General features: G+C 39.0%; 1 long non-coding RNA gene across 1 annotated transcript in view; it reads right to left on the reverse strand.

Moving 5' to 3' along the window:
* LOC145443001 (uncharacterized) overlaps positions 1 to 23013 on the reverse strand; it is a 297994-nt gene that overhangs the window by 97886 nt on the left and 177095 nt on the right. The window lies entirely within an intron of this gene.

Genomic DNA, 23013 nt, shown 5'->3' on the forward strand with positions numbered 1-23013 from the left:
TTGCAATTATGGAGGGTCAGGATATTCATATGATCGATTGAGACCGTAAGGATACTTTAGTTAGTGTATATAGGTGTTTAGGACTGATACTTCTAAAGAACGACATATGGTAGCCATACGTAAAGTGATGTTGTGGATGTCACGGACCAGCTATTTGGTTATTTGAGTGGACCAAATATCTCTCATACGTCTGACAGCAGTCAGAAACAAACAACCTTTCGCCCCAACATAGAAATTGTAGTTCCAGTAACTTAATTGTTAAATACTACGAAAGTTATATTTGCCCGTCATGATGTTCGCGTTATACGTATTTGTTGCCCCAATATTAGTTATTAAGAATTCAAAATGAAATTTTGTGAGCAACACGCCATAAAATTAGCGACGCACACAATCCAGAGCAGTTAACTAGTAACCGTAATAGTGATGTAACGTCGTGACGTATTGGTTTTGCAACTTCGCGCGCTCCCCATCAGAAACCCTTGAATTCTCCACAAATGGGAAATTCCTTACCGGCTGGAGACTACTGCTCTACTGATAAGTCGCATCACGCATATGCAGTCACCACAAATATTCACTAAATCCATTCATTGCAATTTTTGACTCGAGTCAAGTCAAGTCAATCGATTTTTAGGGTGACTCGAGTCATGGTAAATCACTCCATTTTCGGAGGTAACTCGAATCAAGTCAAATCAACTCACGAGTCAAGTCGTAGTTCCAGCCATGTTGTCTTTTCGAATTACGAGGTATGATTTAGTCACTGCATTCGCCATGGCCGATCGCCCGACCACTGGTCGTCGGATACTTACAAACGCTTTGGTGGAATCTACCTTCTACGGCAGTGGATCCCAACCTTTTTCCAGCTACGTACCATTTCGAGGTTTTATGCAGTGCTCGCGTACCACCTACATAAGTTACGCCATAAGGAAATATTAGGTTAGAATGGCGTGCGTCTCACAAATTAAGGTATTTCTGGTACGTTAGGGTGATTCCAATAAGTTTTTACTATACCGACAATACTAATGAGAGGTCAAAAAATATAACATCATGGAACAAAGTGCAACATCACTGATTTTGTGCCCAGGTTTTTCGAAGACACCCCCTCCATCAGCTACACCTGTTCATCTGATCACGTTGACGGAGAATGGATAAATATTTGACAGAAATATCTGAAACTACTAATATTATCGACGAAATTCATTCACGAGGTTAAAAAAACTGAACTAATAAGTCCTTTAGGTCGAATAAAAACAGAATCTACTCGCGTACCCCCTGGAAGACCTTCGCGTACGGCATGCGTTTTCAACCTGTGGCTTGCAGACGGTTATTTTGCGGCCCGCGACATGTTTCATTATGACCGTAATTACTACTGGCGAATTATTGTTACTTAATAACATGTTTAATTAGCTCTCTTATCGCGTCGTCTCTGTTTTGTTTGATTAGGCTACTCATTCTGTTACGTGCTATACTATGTCTGTGTCTGCCGTACCATATTTCTGTGACCCAAATTCCGGACGTTCTTTAGGGCCCACTAGTGGATTTCAAAATTAGTTATGAGCATATTGTCTGCCAATATGACGTCACACTAGCAAAGCCTTGCTTATAGATCAGATATGGTCATGAACCTGGTTCAGGAGTATGTGGCTGTGCGTTGTGTTCTGTCAAAAATATTGGTTCTTCCATATTGCTATATAGTTTGATCCTCTCTCCGCCCACATGATCAGAGTTAGCGGTAGAACTGGTGGAGGATAATGACTTCGAAAATACAGAGAGCGTAATTGTATATCATTAAGTCAGTAGTAAGGTTGGATCAAATTGTGCCCCCGCCCCTCAGGCTATTTAGAATGTAAACACTCTCATAATATAATTTGCGTCGGACTATGCCCGGTTTATGATGTCAACACAGAGGAATTAGGCGACTGCAATGCTTTGTGAATTTCAATACCGATTTTCCATGTGTATTTAGCAATATGTATTGAATACCTTTGCGATTTTGAGCGCTGCGACTTGATAATATCAATCCCTACGCTTCTGATGTATGATTTTTTTTTTTGTGTGTGTTAAGGACCTTGGTAACATTCAGAGTCTGCAACGATTGTTTGGATATTCATTATAGCAATACCCCACCAAACTATAGGCGGTTATATTACTCTTGGCCAGAGATAACTCATCCGTCCATATTTTTAAACTTGATTTTATGTATACAAGTTACGGTCTCTGCAGCCTCAACATTTTACGACTTATTTTCACTAGAACCGTTTTGTTTGATGTAGCGATCACTGGCTTGTAGTATATACGATACGAGCGGAAGGTCGGGATTATGAACAACTACGCTAGGCGAATAGATGACGAATTCATCAGCTCGCAGTATAACCGCTACCTGTATAATGTTTGCATGTCGAGTATAACGGTATTTAACTCGGCACTAAAATGCCAACGGAATAGCCGCAGGGAGTCGGTTCTCGTTGCTATAATTAAACGAACACCTTCGCCGCAGGTACGCGATCACCGACGTTATAATGATAGGGACAAATTAGCCGCATGAAAGCGAGTCTAATGAATATAACGACAGACAACAAGTTAGTTGAAAAGTAAAACTATTCGTGACCGATGCAAGACGGCCTGAAACAGCGCTTTCGCTCGATTCTTGTAGTGACCACAATTCATACGATTCAGTCCTTTTCATGTCACTAGAATAAGGGTGATTAAACCGACAGTGAAACGCCGCTTCACAATTGCAAGTTAGTGTAATGCAAATTTTACCCTTCAAGGGTTATAAAAGTATGGACGGCAAAAGGTATAATTTTGGGTCGACATGGTGCCTTAGCTACCTATCAATAGGTATGTAATATTTGTTGAAATAGTTGCTATTGATCATAGACCAAGCTTGCTTTCAGAGCTGGAAACTAAACGCATATGAAAATTTACCTAGGTGTTCCCCACACGCATCAAATGTAGGCCTACTCAAGTGTTTATGAGGTGGCGAATAGTTCGATGGTTGTTGGCATGCAAGGACGTCACATAGAATTGTGGAGTTTTCTGTAAACTATAATCCAGTGATCTATTTTCAATCACTATATTTTTCATTAATCTAAACTAAGTACTGTTAGTAGGCAAACCCTAGGAAAGTATATCCTCTGATAAAAGCAGGAGTAATTTGTTATCCGTGAAATAAATAGATGGTGCGACTCTAATGGACATAAAGAAATGAAAATTTTGTAAAGTAGATATTTTTCGGTATGCTAAATTCGGCTACGCGGTGCTAGACTTCTTGGTCGCATGAAATAGGATGTTTTAGCTTCAACCTCAACGCATTAGCACACCGAATTTAAATATAGACGATAAATAATATACAGTAGCTCCAATTTTAATGAAAAAATAAAAATAAAAAAGCATGAAAAATTGCATTTATCCTGGAACGCATCAAGAAAAACCGTATGAATTTGTAAAGTAGTTAGAAAACTACACTATTCCGCTACTCTAAAGACTTAAACAATCCGGATTTTGTATGGTGTATACTAATTTTACATTGCGGAGTATTCAGTAAAGTTCAATCCAGTGAATTCGCGTAGGCTATGCATACAAATGAGGAAAGTTACATCAGCGCGTGTTAACTAGTTGTATTATGTAGCTTGCAATTCATGCAAGTTTCGAAACTTCCACACTGAGTCTTTTAAAATAGATAGAAACGAAAAAACTAATCGAAAAAATTTACGAAGTTTGGATGCGGCATATTTAGGTTTTCTAAAAATTATTCATACCCATGATTCGAAATATTGTTAACTAACTTATCATGTTCTGAAGTCTCATACATGCACCGACTCTGTGCATTCAATGTAGGGGTAGCTGACTTGGAGACAGAAAAACACACATATTTGACCGTAACATGGTCTTAGTATGAACCGACATGCATTCGACTTGTGGAAAAATGTGTCGCACACTATTTCACCGAGATTACAACCCTTTCGCGGATATTCGTTGGTGCTATCGATACGGTGAACAGCACGTTATGTATAGCGATATCTCCACAGTCAAATACGCGAACCATGCACAACCATATACCCAGACTTTCGTTGAATATTCACGACACCAACAAATCTGTACATCTCCTTTCCCTCGACATCAATGATAGAATCCTCATCCCAATGCGCGGTACGAATGGTGGGTTCATCGGGTGTAAAATCCAAATCAAATGACACCAAGGTCTGCTTTCTCATTTTCAATATTTCCACCACCGCGTCTTGTCTGTGTCTTAGCACTACCGTGTGAGGATGGCGAAATCTGTGGGTGGTAACACGGATGGACATGATATTCTTCGATATGATCAACTGAAACCACGGATGTGGTGGGTTAGAGTCTTGTCGTGATGGTCCGTTTCGAAATGCAAGCGGATGAACTAGACCAAAAGTTTCGAAGATGTGTTTTATAATTGCTCTAGGTGTGAAATAGACATCGCACTCTTGCGGGGAAACAACACGAATTCAGTCTTCACACCGCAGAAACACAGCCGCTTGGTTAACATCACAAAACCGCAATTGAACTCAAGATTGCCATACACGGAATCGCTGTTAACGATGTCTGACTGCGGCGTTTCGACGAGTAACGAATTCTCGTATTTGGTATTGATTGTGACACATAGTCAAAACAGCGACAGTTTTCACTAGGGATGGTGTGAACCTCTGAAAGGTTCGGGTTCGTGTGAACGCGAACCTTTTTGAAAGGTTCTGTGTGAACACGAACGTGAACCTCGTGACGTCATATTGCTCATTCCAACCCTATCTTTCAATGAAGTGATAGCCTATATTATTGTACAGGATACCTAGCGAAGACTCGGGCCACATAATGTCGCATTGCTGAAGTACATATTGGCGTTTTAAACGTCGCTAAATGTATCAACCGCGGTTATCAAAGGATATAATAATCTCATAAAATCAATACATTCGTCGTTTTGCCAACAATTTCGACGAAGACTTACCAGGAAATATAAGCTTACGCCTTAATGGTCTTAGCCAGACCGGACAATGTGTTCGGAATCTGAGTATTGCTACATTGATATTGAGCAGAGTGTAAAACGGGTTTCTATACTCGCTACCGATACCATAAACAACAAGTTATATAGCAGTGGCCAGCACCTTAATCGCACGGATTTGGTTTTAATGATACAGTAAAGATATGAAGTCGAGATTGACCCCATACGCCCGCTCGATTTTTTACATCAGAAAACGATATCAATGTCATTGATTGGTTTAATAAGCATCATTCGCTGACTACGTATATCGCTCGTGATGTTGTGTGATTGCGGGTCAAGCTCACGGCAGAGAGTCACTAATTATTCACAAACGGAAAGCTGGATATTTCGAGAAATTTTTGGTAACAAAAATGCAAGGTGTCATGGTGGTTGTCATGGTGCATGCTCGTTTAGTGTTGATTTTTTATGCTGCCAGCGCCATGCATAGAGTGACCCACAGTTGAAATGCAATAAACTTGAACCAAAGATCTTATAATTAAGTGCAAATTACAATTTACCAAAAAGGTTCACAGTGCAGAACCTACCAAGGTTCTGTTGTGAACGCGAACCTCTAAATTTCCGAGGTTCACACACAGAACACGAACGTGAACCTCACGTTCACACCATCCCTAGTTTTCACAACCCGATACATACATTGAACCAACTGATGTAAGGTGAAACACTACGTTCGCAGCAAAAAAGTTTGCAGGGTATGACCACCACCAACATATAGAGTAGTGAGTGAGTAATTATCCTACATACCCCGATTTTACTATATTCCGAGATCCGGATCACGATTCAAGTCTACCTGAGAATCCGAACCACCCTGTGAAGTTGATATATCAAGTTGTGAACCGTGAAAGGGTTGTAATCTCGGTGAAATAGTGTGCGACACATTTTTCCACAAGTCGAATGCATGTCGGTTCATACTAAGAGCATGTCACGGTCAAATATGTGTGTTTTTCTGTCTCCAAGTCAGCTACCCCCACATTGAATGTACAGAGTCGGTGCATGTATGAGACTTCAGAACATGAATTTGTAATCCATGATGCTTGTAGTGCCGACCATGATGTTATCCATGATGTATGTAATGTCACACACCTCGTTTACGCGAATACTTGGTATCTATGAACAATCGTGAAGTATACTGGATGTGTAATGTCTTGTTATTTTCATGGAAACATGGGGGGTGTAACATGTTTGAATATTGTTCATTGGTTTGTCGATTCAGAGTTGATATCCGGATCCGGGTCCTAGTTTAAGTTTTAGAAAATATGATACCGACATCCCGACATCTTTCGAAAACAAAACCGTGGTCAATGCTTAAGAGACCATTTTTACTATTTTTTCATCGCCATAAGTCATTCTGGACCGCGAAAACGCATTGTACGATATAGATGAAATTTATGCAAATCCTAGGATCCTCATTTTCAAAGTAGCTTAGCTCTCGAAATAAGCTCTGACTCGCTATTCTCCTCAAAGCATGGAATTATCACGAGTATCACCTTCGATCACTGAAGAAAAGGATGAAATTATATCCGACGTTTTCAAACTATAGAATGATATAGTCTCTACAAAATGTTTTTGATATCAAGATAACTTTTTTACATGAATGGTCACGTATCCTAATATTCAAATAACCCAACACAGAGCTAGTACTTACAGGAATATCGTAGTTCTTGTAACAAAGTTGTATGTGCACAATATATGTTTAAGGTAAGTCCTACATATTCATGATTTCGTCCGAGTTTGTATTTTAGGAAATATTATACAACAATTTACTTACTAACGAGAAGTGTCGAGTTATCGAATGATTTTCCCTTCCGTCAAAACAAATAGAATGTGGTACTATATTTCTAACGTTCCTAACCCTTTGCACACCAGTGGTAAATCACACAAGCAACAAGTTTCGAGAATCGAGTTATTGAATAACGTGAAAGCGTTTTTTTTTTCAGTGTCAAGTCGTTGTGTTGATTAAAACGTATATTTTAGTACCCCGAAGTGAGACTTCGAAACTATCGTCAGTTCTCCAAGAGCAAATATCGTGTTCTATAAGTGTTAAGTTGTTGTATTAAGTTGCTGGTAATTGGTGCACGTAAGCCAAGGATCGAAGCAACTTGTGTTAACTTGCGTTATTATGTACCTAGTATTTGGTGCGAGTAATCCCGCAACTGCTGCTGTTCAATATGGCTTTAGCGCGTTCTTACCAAACACCTTAATAAGGATAGACAGCCCCAAGCAGATGATGTAAGTATGTATGTATGAATGATAGGTCTTATGATGCTTGATGATAGAAGCTGGTCTTCTATTCTATATTCCGAAATAATCAAGTTGGTGGTTTTACCAGCACTGCGCCACATAGAAACTTTAGTAGAATCACTTATTATAACTCCTCACGTCCATCACTCAAGTAAATCTAATTTGATATTCGAGTACTGAACCTTAATTTTCCAGCAGTATGATAAACACCGTCAGATGGTACTCAACATCGCGCAATTCCGCTCGAATACAAGTAAAAGTACAGACTTCAAAGTAAGTAAGTAAGTGAGTAACTGGGTATGTTTCTAGACTATATCTCCACTTCTATCGTTCAGAGATGTTGAGCAGAGAAGTACATGTATTTCTTCAAAGTACTCAAGTGGTTTTTTGTGTCTACATGCACCAACTACTCAAGTGTTTATGATATAGGCCTGTTTCAAATTCAAGACAGTTTCAGTATATTAAACAAAAATGGACCTTGAATACGAACTTTTACAATGTGAAATTTTATATGCATAAACTAAGAAACGTCACTTTTACAATGGCTCGGTATGATTTCTATATTATTGCACTATCGTTATTGGACCGCGGTATGACGCCGAGCTATATCTCGATGCCTAAGCTTCCGCATTTTTTTTTCCGATTTATTCTGCCCTATGTAGATTTAACATAAGGAAGGTTATTTCACTCATAAAATTCAGAATACGTATTTGCTCGAGTTAAAGCCATAACGCTTGGAGTGAAATTTTACGTGATTTTCGTTGATGTCCAACTGGGCCAATTTCGAAATGTAAATTGAAAAACTCAAATATCGCATAGAAGGACTTCCCAAATTTTCGGTATATTTTTGCTATTTTTTTCGCGGTATTTATAAGTCATTCAGGACAGCGAAATGCATTGTGGGAAATAGATGAAACTGGTACAATTCATCAAGACCCTAGAAAAAAAAAAGTACATTACATTTCAACATTTTATTAGCAGGTAATCGAAATACCACAAACTGTGCTAACCTTTGGAGTTGTTAAGTAAAGAAGTACTCGTACTTTTTCAGAGTATACCAAGTAGGTTTTTTGTATACATGCACCAAATACTCTCAAGTCCTTATGATATCGGAGTTCTTCAATTTCGTGATAGTTATAGTATTAAGCAGAAATATATCTGGAGTACTAACGTTTTACTTACTCGTAAATGACAACTTCTATCTTATTTTAAAGGATTCCTCGCTCGACGCGTAATTTTATGAGGTTTTGAATAATATCCAACATATAGGCTCACTTTGAAGGGTACTTCGTAAAACTCAAATATTGCACAGTGAGAGTTCGCAAATTCTCGATGTATTTTTGGTATTTTCATTGCGGTAAGTCATTCTGCGGCGCGAAAATGCATCGTAAGATATAGAGGAAACTGACACCGCTCACCAAGGCCACTGAAAAGAAGTACATTTCAAAATTTTAGTAGCAGTAAATTCCTAGTAAAGGACAAGAAGCGATGATTTCCGAGTGAGTTAAAAAGTAAGTATTGAAGGTATAGTTTGCTCGTAAAACCGACAACTCTGAAATAGAAGTAGATGCAGTGTAAATAGCGCAAGCAGGCCAAACCTATACTTGAGTACTCCAAATTGTGCAAGTACTTCACTATCGACTCTCTCCACGTAAAAAGTGACTAGGTTTTAGAGTACTTCATCAGTTCTTGACAGTTTCAGTTTTAGACGAAATTTGGAATAAAAAACTAGCTCATTCACCCATTCGGAAATCTCTTCTTAAATCTGTACTTGAGTGTAGCAAGTAAATCTCATTTATTAATAATTCTACATGTACTTGTACACTTGACCATGTGTTATGACTTACATAATTATTTTTCGCTATATTTGAAGTCTGTCAAATAGCAGTATATGTTACCGTGAGCTTCTAGTCGTTCTGTTAGATCATCTTGACCAACGATATTCATTCGACGAGCCCTTCAGTGATAGTCCTGGGACTTGGAACAGTGTTATATGACATCATAGCGATACGAAGTTACGACAGTTTAAAATTATCTACCTTACGACACCAAATTTCGTTAGTTCATCTCCACCTTCAAATATCATGTTATACAAATATTGTGTATACGGGATAAATACATATATGGCTATGTTGTTGCAATCTTCAAAAAAGTACCTCCCTCAGTAAGCAATTTCTCGTAGGCTATACATACAAATGAGGACAGTCACATCAACGAGTGGTAACTTGTTGTATTATGTAGCTAGTAATTAGTGCAAGTAAGTCCGCAACTACTGTTCAAGGCATTTTCCTCGTTTTTACCAAGCATCCTCGTATGGATAGACAGCCCCAATCAGCTAATGTAAGTGTGTACTGTGTATGTATGTATGAGGGGTCTTATGCCGCTTGACGAATGAAGTTGATCGTCTATTCTATTCCGAAATAATCAAGTTAGTGGTTTTTAACAGGACCTCACCTCCTAGAAACTTATAACTCCTCACGTTTACTCAAGTAAATCTAATTTGATAATCAAGTAGGCCTACGGAATCTTATTTTTCCAACGAGTTCAAATTTAGCTCTAACTAATGAGATTAAATATAATAACTTTTCATGTTGCAGTGTAATTTACAGCACGAGCCAAGTGATTTCATAATTAACACAAGATAAATAAATGAATTACTAGAGTATTATAAGATATTCGTGTCATCCTCCTTCGTATATCATAAAAGAATACCTACTGCAGGCGATTTGTAATTATTTGCGCTGTGTTTGATTAACTCAATCATTTTGCAGTGTTTATTAATAGCGAAACTCAGCATAATCCAAGTAATTTCATGATAAACACAAGCTAATTGAATGAATTAACATTAAAGTAGCTTGAGCTTACGTTTGTATCACCTTGACAAGTGGCATTATCAGACATGAAAATTATATTATCACCTAATACCAGTAGTTAACACACGTCAATGTGGTTCGAAATTCACGAGAAATTGGTTACTAAGAGAAGTATATTCTTGTATACACAATAGCGGAGAGAATCTTTCAAATGTAGTAAGCAGGCCGATGGGTATTCGTTGAGTTGTACAAGCATAAAAAACATTCCCGCGCGCTCATAAACCTAATTCTTTCTAACCCTACCACCTAATCCTAAGACGCGCGCGGGAATGTTTTTTATGCTTGTACAACTCAACGAATACCCATCGGTCTGCTTACTACATTTGAAAGATTCTCTCCGCTATTGTGTATACAAGAATATACTTCTCTTAGTAACCAATTTCTCGTGAATTTCGAACCACATTGACGTGTGTTAACTACTGGTATTAGGTGATAATATAATTTTCATGTCTGATAATGCCACTTGTCAAGGTGATACAAACGTAAGCTCAAGCTACTTTAATGTTAATTCATTCAATTAGCTTGTGTTTATCATGAAATTACTTGGATTATGCTGAGTTTCGCTATTAATAAACACTGCAAAATGATTGAGTTAATCAAACACAGCGCAAATAATTACAAATCGCCTGCAGTAGGTATTCTTTTATGATATACGAAGGAGGATGACACGAATATCTTATAATACTCTAGTAATTCATTTATTTATCTTGTGTTAATTATGAAATCACTTGGCTCGTGCTGTAAATTACACTGCAACATGAAAAGTTATTATATTTAATCTCATTAGTTAGAGCTAAATTTGAACTCGTTGGAAAAATAAGATTCCGTAGGCCTACTTGATTATCAAATTAGATTTACTTGAGTAAACGTGAGGAGTTATAAGTTTCTAGGAGGTGAGGTCCTGTTAAAAACCACTAACTTGATTATTTCGGAATAGAATAGACCAGGCGCGTATCCAGAGCGCGAAAAAGGGGGGGGGTTTGAGTAAAATTACCTATTATGACGTCATAATTACGATCACTCGTCTACACGCCAAGGCGAATATTTACGATATATTATAGCTCAATAATTAAAGGAGATTTGCGGTGAGTGGGAGATGTACGAATTCGATACAGACAATGCCTGAAATTTCGTGTTTTTACGTTATGATTGAACGAAATTCGTAAATGCTCACATTTAGTCATGAGCCGACTAACGCCGCCGGTCTCCAAGCGCCTAGTTCCGGCCAGAGATGCACGATTTTGTTAGGTTTTGACTATATTATGCGCACAGCCGGTAGTATCGCAGCGGACGAACAAGCGCGGAATAGTGCGGTAGCATACACGAGGGCGATCGCGATCGCCACAGAGAGGTGTGGAGTGTACACTGTACAGCTGTACACGAATGTGTGCATTTCGATGGCCTTACTAGCCGCACGGTTGAGCGTGTAGTACGCGCGAAGATAATTAGCCCTTAATTGCAGGCACGCAAGTCACTCTATTAATACAGAGTACACACTGGGATAATAACTTGAGCGACAGAGGACCTTGTCAGCCGATATCATTACGTTAACTTTACTAATAGGCCTACTCAATTCTCCTGTTCAGCGGCAACATAGGCCTGTATTTCAACGACAGCCACCTAACAATCGGGAACGCGAACGTGTATCGCTATAGGCTTGTATTTTGAAATGTGAATGTCAATCGTAGGGCATTTCTCGCCGATAATCGCGAAGACAATGTGGATTTGAGAACAGCATTGTCGTACCGGTGCCGCCGTGTCTGCGTCTCGCTGATCAATCAACACGCCGTGCAATTCTTAATTAGGATTTCAAGGCGAGCAGGTGTAGCGAATTCGCGGGCGATGTTCATTGCCGACAACTTTGTCTTTGCAATTACGTATCGCGTCGGCCAATTAGATTAGATTTTCCTAAAATGCGTCTCTCGTTTTAGCAAGGCGAGAGAGAAATCGAGGGAAGAAAGTTGTGAACGTCAGCATCTGCCACAGCTGAAATGTAGCTGAACAAGCGCAGAATTCGTACGGAATTAGCGAAATATAACGACCTATTTTATCCTTTCGACTAATTCGGCGCATAATTCCAATATTTTGTAGGGGTTTTAGTCCCCTTAAATAACATTAAGACGCCATATTCACCTTCTCATACGTAAAAATGAATATGTTGAACTAATAAATTAGCAAATATTAGAGGCTATATTTGACATGAATTTTTAGGATTTTGAAAAGGGGGGGGGGTTCCGACCCCCTAAAACCCCCCCCCTGGATACGCCACTGGAATAGACGATCAACTTCATTCGTCAAGCGGCATAAGACCCCTCATACATACATACACAGTACACACTTACATTAGCTGATTGGGGCTGTCTATCCATACGAGGATGCTTGGTAAAAACGAGGAAAATGCCTTGAACAGTAGTTGCGGACTTACTTGCACTAATTACTAGCTACATAATACAACAAGTTACCACTCGTTGATGTGACTGTCCTCATTTGTATGTATAGCCTACGAGAAATTGCTTACTGAGGGAGGTACTTTTTTGAAGATTGCAACAACATAGCCATATATGTATTTATCCCGTATACACAATATTTGTATAACATGATATTTGAAGGTGGAGATGAACTAACGAAATTTGGTGTCGTAAGGTAGATAATTTTAAACTGTCGTAACTTCGTATCGCTATGATGTCATATAACACTGTTCCAAGTCCCAGGACTATCACTGAAGGGCTCGTCGAATGAATATCGTTGGTCAAGATGATCTAACAGAACGACTAGAAGCTTACGGTAACATATACTGCTATTTGACAGACTTCAAATATAGCGAAAAGTAATTATGTAAGTCATAACACATGGTCAAGTGTACAAGTACATGTAGAATTATTAATAAATGAGATTTACTTGCTACACTCAAGTACAGATTTAAGAAGAGATTTCCGAATGGGTGAATGAGCTAGTTTTTTATTCCAAATTTCGTCTAAAACTGAAACTGTCAAGAACTGATGAAGTACTCTAAAACCTAGTCACTTTTTACGTGGAGAGAGTCGATAGTGAAGTACTTGCACAATTTGGAGTACTCAAGTATAGGTTTGGCCTGCTTGCGCTATTTACACTGCATCTACTTCTATTTCAGAGTTGTCGGTTTTACGAGCAAACTATACCGTCAATACTTACTTTTTAACTCACTCGGAAATCATCGCTTCTTGTCCTTTACTAGGAATTTACTGCTACTAAAATTTTGAAATGTACTTTTTTTCAGTGGCCTTGGTGAGCGGTGTCAGTTTCCTCTATATCTTACGATGCATTTTCGCGCCGCAGAATGACTTACCGCAATGAAAATACCAAAAATACATCGAGAATTTGCGAACTCTCACTGTGCAATATTTGAGTTTTACGAAGTACCCTTCAAAGTGAGCCTATATGTTGGATATTATTCAAAACCTCATAAAATTACGCGTCGAGCGAGGAATCCTTTAAAATAAGATAGAAGTTGTCATTTACGAGTAAGTAAAACGTTAGTACTCCAGATATATTTCTGCTTAATACTATAACTATCACGAAGTTGAAGAACTCCGATATCATAAGGACTTGAGAGTATTTGGTGCATGTATACAAAAAACCTACTTGGTATACTCTGAAAAAGTACGAGTACTTCTTTACTTAACAACTCCAAAGGTTAGCACAGTTTGTGGTATTTCGATTACCTGCTAATAAAATGTTGAAATGTAATGTACTTTTTTTTTTCTAGGGTCTTGATGAATTGTACCAGTTTCATCTATTTCCCACAATGCATTTCGCTGTCCTGAATGACTTATAAATACCGCGAAAAAATAGCAAAAATATACCGAAAATTTGGGAAGTCCTTCTATGCGATATTTGAGTTTTTCAATTTACATTTCGAAATTGGCCCAGTTGGACATCAACGAAAATCACGTAAAATTTCACTCCAAGCGTTATGGCTTTAACTCGAGCAAATACGTATTCTGAATTTTATGAGTGAAATAACCTTCCTTATGGTAAATCTACATAGGGCAGAATAAATCGGAAAAAAAAAATGCGGAAGCTTAGGCATCGAGATATAGCTCGGCGTCATACCGCGGTCCAATAACGATAGTGCAATAATATAGAAATCATACCGAGCCATTGTAAAAGTGACGTTTCTTAGTTTATGCATATAAAATTTCACATTGTAAAAGTTCGTATTCAAGGTCCATTTTTGTTTAATATACTGAAACTGTCTTGAATTTGAAACAGGCCTATATCATAAACACTTGAGTAGTTGGTGCATGTAGACACAAAAAAACACTTGAGTACTTTGAAGAAATACATGTACTTCTCTGCTCAACATCTCTGAACGATAGAAGTGGAGATATAGTCTAGAAACATACCCAGTTACTCACTTACTTACTTACTTTGAAATCTGTACTTTTACTTGTATTCGAGCGGAATTGCGCGATGTTGAGTACCATCTGACGGTGTTTATCATACTGCTGGAAAATGAAGGTTCAGTACTCGAATATCAAATTAGATTTACTTGAGTGATGGACGTGAGGAGTTATAATAAGTGATTCTACTAAAGTTTCTATGTGGCGCAGTGCTGGTAAAACCACCAACTTGATTATTTCGGAATATAGAATAGAAGACCAGCTTCTATCATCAAGCATCATAAGACCTATCATTCATACATACATACTTACATCATCTGCTTGGGGCTGTCTATCCTTATTAAGGTGTTTGGTAAGAACGCGCTAAAGCCATATTGAACAGCAGCAGTTGCGGGATTACTCGCACCAAATACTAGGTACATAATAACGCAAGTTAACACAAGTTGCTTCGATCCTTGGCTTACGTGCACCAATTACCAGCAACTTAATACAACAACTTAACACTTATAGAACACGATATTTGCTCTTGGAGAACTGACGATAGTTTCGAAGTATCACTTCGGGGTACTAAAATATACGCTTTAATCAACACAACGACTTGACACTGAAAAAAAAAACGCTTTCACGTTATTCAATAACTCGATTCTCGAAAGTTGTTGCTTGTGTGATTTACCACTGGTGTGCAAAGGGTTAGGAACGTTAGAAATATAGTACCACATTCTATTTGTTTTGACGGAAGGGAAAATCATTCGATAACTCGACACTTCTCGTTAGTAAGTAAATTGTTGTATAATATTTCCTAAAATACAAACTCGGACGAAATCATGAATATGTAGGACTTACCTTAAACATATATTGTGCACATACAACTTTGTTACAAGAACTACGATATTCCTGTAAGTACTAGCTCTGTGTTGGGTTATTTGAATATTAGGATACGTGACCATTCATGTAAAAAAGTTATCTTGATATCAAAAACATTTTGTAGAGACTATATCATTCTATAGTTTGAAAACGTCGGATATAATTTCATCCTTTTCTTCAGTGATCGAAGGTGATACTCGTGATAATTCCATGCTTTGAGGAGAATAGCGAGTCAGAGCTTATTTCGAGAGCTAAGCTACTTTGAAAATGAGGATCCTAGGATTTGCATAAATTTCATCTATATCGTACAATGCGTTTTCGCGGTCCAGAATGACTTATGGCGATGAAAAAATAGTAAAAATGGTCTCTTAAGCATTGACCACGGTTTTGTTTTCGAAAGATGTCGGGATGTCGGTATCATATTTTCTAAAACTTAAACTAGGACCCGGATCCGGATATCAACTCTGAATCGACAAACCAATGAACAATATTCAAACATGTTACACCCCCCCATGTTTCCATGAAAATAACAAGACATTACACATCCAGTATACTTCACGATTGTTCATAGATACCAAGTATTCGCGTAAACGAGGTGTGTGACATTACATACATCATGGATAACATCATGGTCGGCACTACAAGCATCATGGATTACAAATTCATGTTCTGAAGTCTCATACATGCACCGACTCTGTACATTCAATGTGGGGGTAGCTGACTTGGAGACAGAAAAACACACATATTTGACCGTGACATGCTCTTAGTATGAACCGACATGCATTCGACTTGTGGAAAAATGTGTCGCACACTATTTCACCGAGATTACAACCCTTTCACGGTTCACAACTTGATATATCAACTTCACAGGGTGGTTCGGATTCTCAGGTAGACTTGAATCGTGATCCGGATCTCGGAATATAGTAAAATCGGGGTATGTAGGATAATTACTCACTCACTACTCTATATGTTGGTGGTGGTCATACCCTGCAAACTTTTTTGCTGCGAACGTAGTGTTTCACCTTACATCAGTTGGTTCAATGTATGTATCGGGTTGTGAAAACTGTCGCTGTTTTGACTATGTGTCACAATCAATACCAAATACGAGAATTCGTTACTCGTCGAAACGCCGCAGTCAGACATCGTTAACAGCGATTCCGTGTATGGCAGTCTTGAGTTCAATTGCGGTTTTGTGATGTTAACCAAGCGGCTGTGTTTCTGCGGTGTGAAGACTGAATTCGTGTTGTTTCCCCGCAAGAGTGCGATGTCTATTTCACACCTAGAGCAATTATAAAACACATCTTCGAAACTTTTGGTCTAGTTCATCCGCTTGCATTTCGAAACGGACCATCACGACAAGACTCTAACCCACCACATCCGTGGTTTCAGTTGATCATATCGAAGAATATCATGTCCATCCGTGTTACCACCCACAGATTTCGCCATCCTCACACGGTAGTGCTAAGACACAGACAAGACGCGGTGGTGGAAATATTGAAAATGAGAAAGCAGACCTTGGTGTCATTTGATTTGGATTTTACACCCGATGAACCCACCATTCGTACCGCGCATTGGGATGAGGATTCTATCATTGATGTCGAGGGAAAGGAGATGTACAGATTTGTTGGTGTCGTGAATATTCAACGAAAGTCTGGGTATATGGTTGTGCATGGTTCGCGTATTTGACTGTGGAGATATCGCTATACATAACGTGCTGTTCACCGTATCGATAGCACCAACGAATATCCGCGAAAGGGTTGTAATCTCGGTGAAATAGTGTGCGACACATTTTTCCACAAGTCGAATGCATGTCGGTTCATACTAAGACCATGTTACGGTCAAATATGTGTGTTTTTCTGTCTCCAAGTCAGCTACCCCTACATTGAATGCACAGAGTCGGTGCATGTATGAGACTTCAGAACATGATAAGTTAGTTAACAATATTTCGAATCATGGGTATGAATAATTTTCAGAAAACCTAAATATGCCGCATCCAAACTTCGTAAATTTTTTCGATTAGTTTTTTTCGTTTCTATCTATTTTAAAAGACTCAGTGTGGAAGTTTCGAAACTTGCATGAATTGCAAGCTACATAATACAACTAGTTAACACGCGCTGATGTAACTTTCCTCATTTGTATGCATAGCCTACGCGAATTCACTGGATTGAACTTTACTGAATACTCCGCAATGTAAAATTAGTATACACCATACAAAATCCGGATTGTTTAAGTCTTTAGTGTAGCGGAATAGTGTAGTTTTCTAACTACTTTACAAATTCATACGGTTTTTCTTGATGCGTTCCAGGATAAATGCAATTTTTCATGCTTTTTTATTTTTATTTTTTCATTAAAATTGGAGCTACTGTATATTATTTATCGTCTATATTTAAATTCGGTGTGCTAATGCGTTGAGGTTGAAGCTAAAACATCCTATTTCATGCGACCAAGAAGTCTAGCACCGCGTAGCCGAATTTAGCATACCGAAAAATATCTACTTTACAAAATTTTCATTTCTTTATGTCCATTAGAGTCGCACCATCTATTTATTTCACGGATAACAAATTACTCCTGCTTTTATCAGAGGATATACTTTCCTAGGGTTTGCCTACTAACAGTACTTAGTTTAGATTAATGAAAAATATAGTGATTGAAAATAGATCACTGGATTATAGTTTACAGAAAACTTCACAATTCTATGTGACGTCCTTGCATGCCAACAACCATCGAACTATTCGCCACCTCATAAACACTTGAGTAGGCCTACATTTGATGCGTGTGGGGAACACCTAGGTAAATTTTCATATGCGTTTAGTTTCCAGCTCTGAAAGCAAGCTTGGTCTATGATCAATAGCAACTATTTCAACAAATATTACATACCTATTGATAGATAGCTAAGGCACCATGTCGACCCAAAATTATACCTTTTGCCGTCCATACTTTTATAACCCTTGAAGGGTAAAATTTGCATTACACTAACTTGCAATTGTGAAGCGGCGTTTCACTGTCGGTTTAATCACCCTTATTCTAGTGACATGAAAAGGACTGAATCGTATGAATTGTGGTCACTACAAGAATCGAGCGAAAGCGCTGTTTCAGGCCGTCTTGCATCGGTCACGAATAGTTTTACTTTTCAACTAACTTGTTGTCTGTCGTTATATTCATTAGACTCGCTTTCATGCGGCTAATTTGTCCCTATCATTATAACGTCGGTGATCGCGTACCTGCGGCGAAGGTGTTCGTTTAATTATAGCAACGAGAACCGACTCCCTGCGGCTATTCCGTTGGCATTTTAGTGCCGAGTTAAATACCCTTATACTCGACATGCAAACATTATACAGGTAGCGGTTATACTGCGAGCTGATGAATTCGTCATCTATTCGCCTAGCGTAGTTGTTCATAATCCCGACCTTCCGCTCGTATCGTATATACTACAAGCCAGTGATCGCTACATCAAACAAAACGGTTCTAGTGAAAATAAGTCGTAAAATGTTGAGGCTGCAGAGACCGTAACTTGTATACATAAAATCAAGTTTAAAAATATGGACGGATGAGTTATCTCTGGCCAAGAGTAATATAACCGCCTATAGTTTGGTGGGGTATTGCTATAATGAATATCCAAACAATCGTTGCAGACTTTGAATGTTACCAAGGTCCTTAACACACACAAAAAAAAAATCATACATCAGAAGCGTAGGGATTGATATTATCAAGTCGCAGCGCTCAAAATCGCAAAGGTATTCAATACATATTGCTAAATACACATGGAAAATCGGTATTGAAATTCACAAAGCATTGCAGTCGCCTAATTCCTCTGTGATGACATCATAAACCGGGCATAGTCCGACGCAAATTATATTATGAGAGTGTTTACATTCTAAATAGCCTGAGGGGCGGGGGCACAATTTGATCCAACCTTACTACTTAAGTCATGTTCATGTCACACCGGAAAGATTGTTTATCAGCCCTATACCGGTGCGCACCACTGAGCTTTGTAAACACCCCACATCAAGTGGTTGCCAACCTTTTATGGTCGCGACTCCATCTCTAATTTGAAAATGTTCCGTGGCCCAGATCAAAATTTGACGATCTGATTACTAAAAGAAGTCAGTACCTTTGCCCAGAACCTCTCCCGGTGTATTTTGGAAGCGGATTACGTTCAACATCTTCGCGAACCCCAGAATAAATGCAAGCGAATAAAGCATTTAAACGGCCTTAACCAGCTCTAGGAATATATCTTTCTCCTGTAGTTGTGATTACAATTAGATTTATATCAGATAATCAAGGTTATGTTTATTTATATTTTCTTGCAGTTTTTGCGAGGGCTGTAATATAGTCTCATATTAAAAATATTAAATGTGATAGTAAATCGCGCGCAGCGCGAAGTAAGATATCATGCAGCATATATATTAGGCTTACCATATTTCGGAAATGAAAAAAGAGGACACTTTTTCAGAAATTTCAGACATGCAAAACTGGAGAAGAATTCTCCAAAACCGGTAAATTTTTCCCACTTCATGATCGGTTGACTAAAAAAAAAAAAAAAAAAAGGTCATCACTTCCGCTCAGAGCTCAAAATCACGTTTTTCACTCCACATTGCCAGGTGGATGACTAAAAAAAAAAAAAGGTCTTCTTCTCGCTTAGAGCTGAAATCACCACTTTTCCCTCCGAAATACCCGCCGGAGCTTCACTTCTGCGCTAATTTGCGGCATATCACTCGCAATTTCCTCTAAATCTGACCTAAATTTTCAAAAAAGAGGACAAAATCTCAAAAAAGAGGACAAAAGGGCGTCCTCCGAGGACACTTTCAAAAAAGTCAAAAAAGAGGACAAATCCTCTTAAAAGAGGACGTATGGTAAGCCTAATATATATATTCCAAAAAATGATGTTATTATGTTGATTTGCGAAGAAAAAAAATATGAGCCTTCGTCAAGCCCTCAAAATATCGGACATTTAGGCATATTTTAGAAATCCCTCCTGGACGCAAGTTTGAACAGTGAAATTTCGGATATGTCCAGGAAATTCCGGACATATGGCAACCCTAATATATGCCCGAATCTGGATTGTTATTGTTATGAATCGAAGTATTCGGCTTGACTCTGGTTCAATAGAATCCCGCTGCATAGTACACTTTTAAAGAGTGTTACTCACCGCGAATGATTTGAACATAAACAAGTACAAGGAATGAGAAACCAAACGGCCGAAACTAGGTTTGTAACTCTGCGTGGAACAATGAATTTTCTTGCTCTGGTATAAATGGAAAAGCGATGTGTCATATTTGTCGAAGACCAGTTGTCGTAAAGAAGCTTAGAAGCTTAAAATGAGCCCACAACAGTCTCCTCTGGAGTTATACATATCATCTGATCTTAGAAAAAAAAGTTGCTAGCTATGGGTGCCAAGACGTTTCAGACGCATCGTTCAAAATTGCTTGGAATATCGCCAAACCCAAGAAATCTGCTAGAGAAGGTGTGATGTCGATAAAACTTTAACATCGGCGTACTGTGCGTATATTAGCTGTTTACGGAACTTGGCAGCAAGGACAACACCACCTGACAATTTCGAAGCTATGCAGTTGACTGATTCAACCGCGACCAGAAGAGTAACAGAAGTGTCCGTCGATCTTTTATCGCATGTTCTGAAACACGTTTCGAGTAGACGAATGTACCGACTCCACAGACATTTCGTAGCTAATTATCTGGGTGCCTTTTATCAGAGTGAACATATTTGCAGAGGAAATGCTGGCAGGACAAACGTGGGAAGGAGAACAGCGAAAAACATCAACTTGACAAGATTGACTTCTGTAACTATATGTGCATGGTTACAGTCATGGAAAGCAAGAAGAAAAGTTGATTGGTTTGCTCAGAAATGACCCCGAACCCCAGACTTCTTCTCATATCACTGAGAGCTCAAAAGTGATAATGGACTCTGTAACGAAAAAGTTACAGTAATTTTGTATATGCTAGCTTAGGCTACATATTGAAACAGATAGCTCAGTTATCTGGTAGAAGAGTTTATAGGTGAAAATACCGACTTGGCAACGAATACAATGCACTCTCCACAAAGAGAGTAACTGGTGCCGCTGTAAGATACTTATTCTCACAAAAAAATGTAAACTTACAAGCGCTATCTATGTAGTGAATGCCCGTTCACGACTGGAAAATAGACTACAGTAGCCTAAATTTATTGGTAGCCAACAAATACATGGCCATAATGTTCTACGGCTCACAGCGTTCTTTGCAGTTGAAATGTGGCCCTTTATACAAGGGAAATGAAAAACCCCTGCTCCATGGAATGAACCTTTGTATCACATTAATTTTGAATTTTTCCATATTTTCGACAACCCTGACTACTAGGGATGGTGTGAACCTCTGAAAGGTTCGGGTTCGTGTGAACGCGAACCTTTTTGAAAGGTTCTGTGTGAACACGAACGTGAACCTCGTGACGTCATATTGCTAATTCCAACCCTATCTTTCAATGAAGTGATAGCCTATATTATTGTACACCAGTGGTTCTTAACCTTGCCCCCAGCGCCCCCCAGGGGGCGTTGGCGATGTTGAAGGGGGGCGGAAACGCTCAGGGGGCGATATGGGGGGCGCTGGGCTCAGGGGGGCGGTATGGGGGGCGCTGGAGAAAAATGACTTCGCAGTAGATGATGTGGTGATAGGACATATCCTTAATGAGTATTCAGAGCAAATTAACACCGAAAACTTCGGTACATATAACCTTCAAAATACATATAGGTTTAATTGTCCATGGGCGCCATGGGCGTATGCGTCTTTTAGTTTAGTACGATTGGGCGACAGGGATATTCCTGTTGGGCGATATCCCCGTTGAGCGATTCTATATTTTTTGATATTGCAGACAGGGGGTCACGAAATAACATCATGCAACGAGGTCATACCAGCGGGTTCGCCTGCCCGAATATGTTCAATTATTGGTAACGGGCCCTACAGTTTCCAAGAAACCTCACAATGTTCGCTTTAAGTTTTGATGAGTCTGCGCACACTCAACAACTCACTGCGCTGACCCTTGGACAACAGTGCGTAACGACTAAAAAAAGGTAATAACTCCGGATTTGTTGTGCGCAACGTAGATTTTCTGTGCGCAGAGACCGTGTCAGCACTGCGCACGTGCGCAGCTTGGAGGGAACATTGCACCTAACTCAGCTCTACCGGTAAATGTGTTTACGTGAGCAGAGAGAGGATAAAAATTGATCTCAATTTATATGCAATTCCCGATGATATTGACCAATTCAATCATTATTTAGTGAAATTTTTCGCACTTCGCGCGACTAGGCGAGAAAAGCTCCCTCAGTAAATGTACACCCAATGTAGATACCTAATAGGCTATCAGCAAATAGCGGACAGCCTAATGGGGGTCTGGGAGCGAAGTCCCCCGTAAGTTTGGTTTATCACCCGATGGGGGCCCAGGACCAACGTTTTATGTTTGGGGAGGGGGGCTGACGAAGTGCTGTTACGGCCCTGGTAACGAATAATTGTACCTGCGGGAACGCCCGAATATGTTTAATTATTATTTACGTGCCCCTTATTTTCCTATACAACAGCTCACTCAGTGCTACTGGTAAATCTGATTACGTGGGCTGAGAGGATAAAAAGTTTATAGCGACTTATA

The sequence above is a fragment of the Botryllus schlosseri genome, chromosome 7 (assembly GCF_051294905.1).
Source record: "Botryllus schlosseri isolate E-star chromosome 7, Bs_hap1, whole genome shotgun sequence".
NCBI lineage: Eukaryota > Metazoa > Chordata > Ascidiacea > Stolidobranchia > Styelidae > Botryllus > Botryllus schlosseri.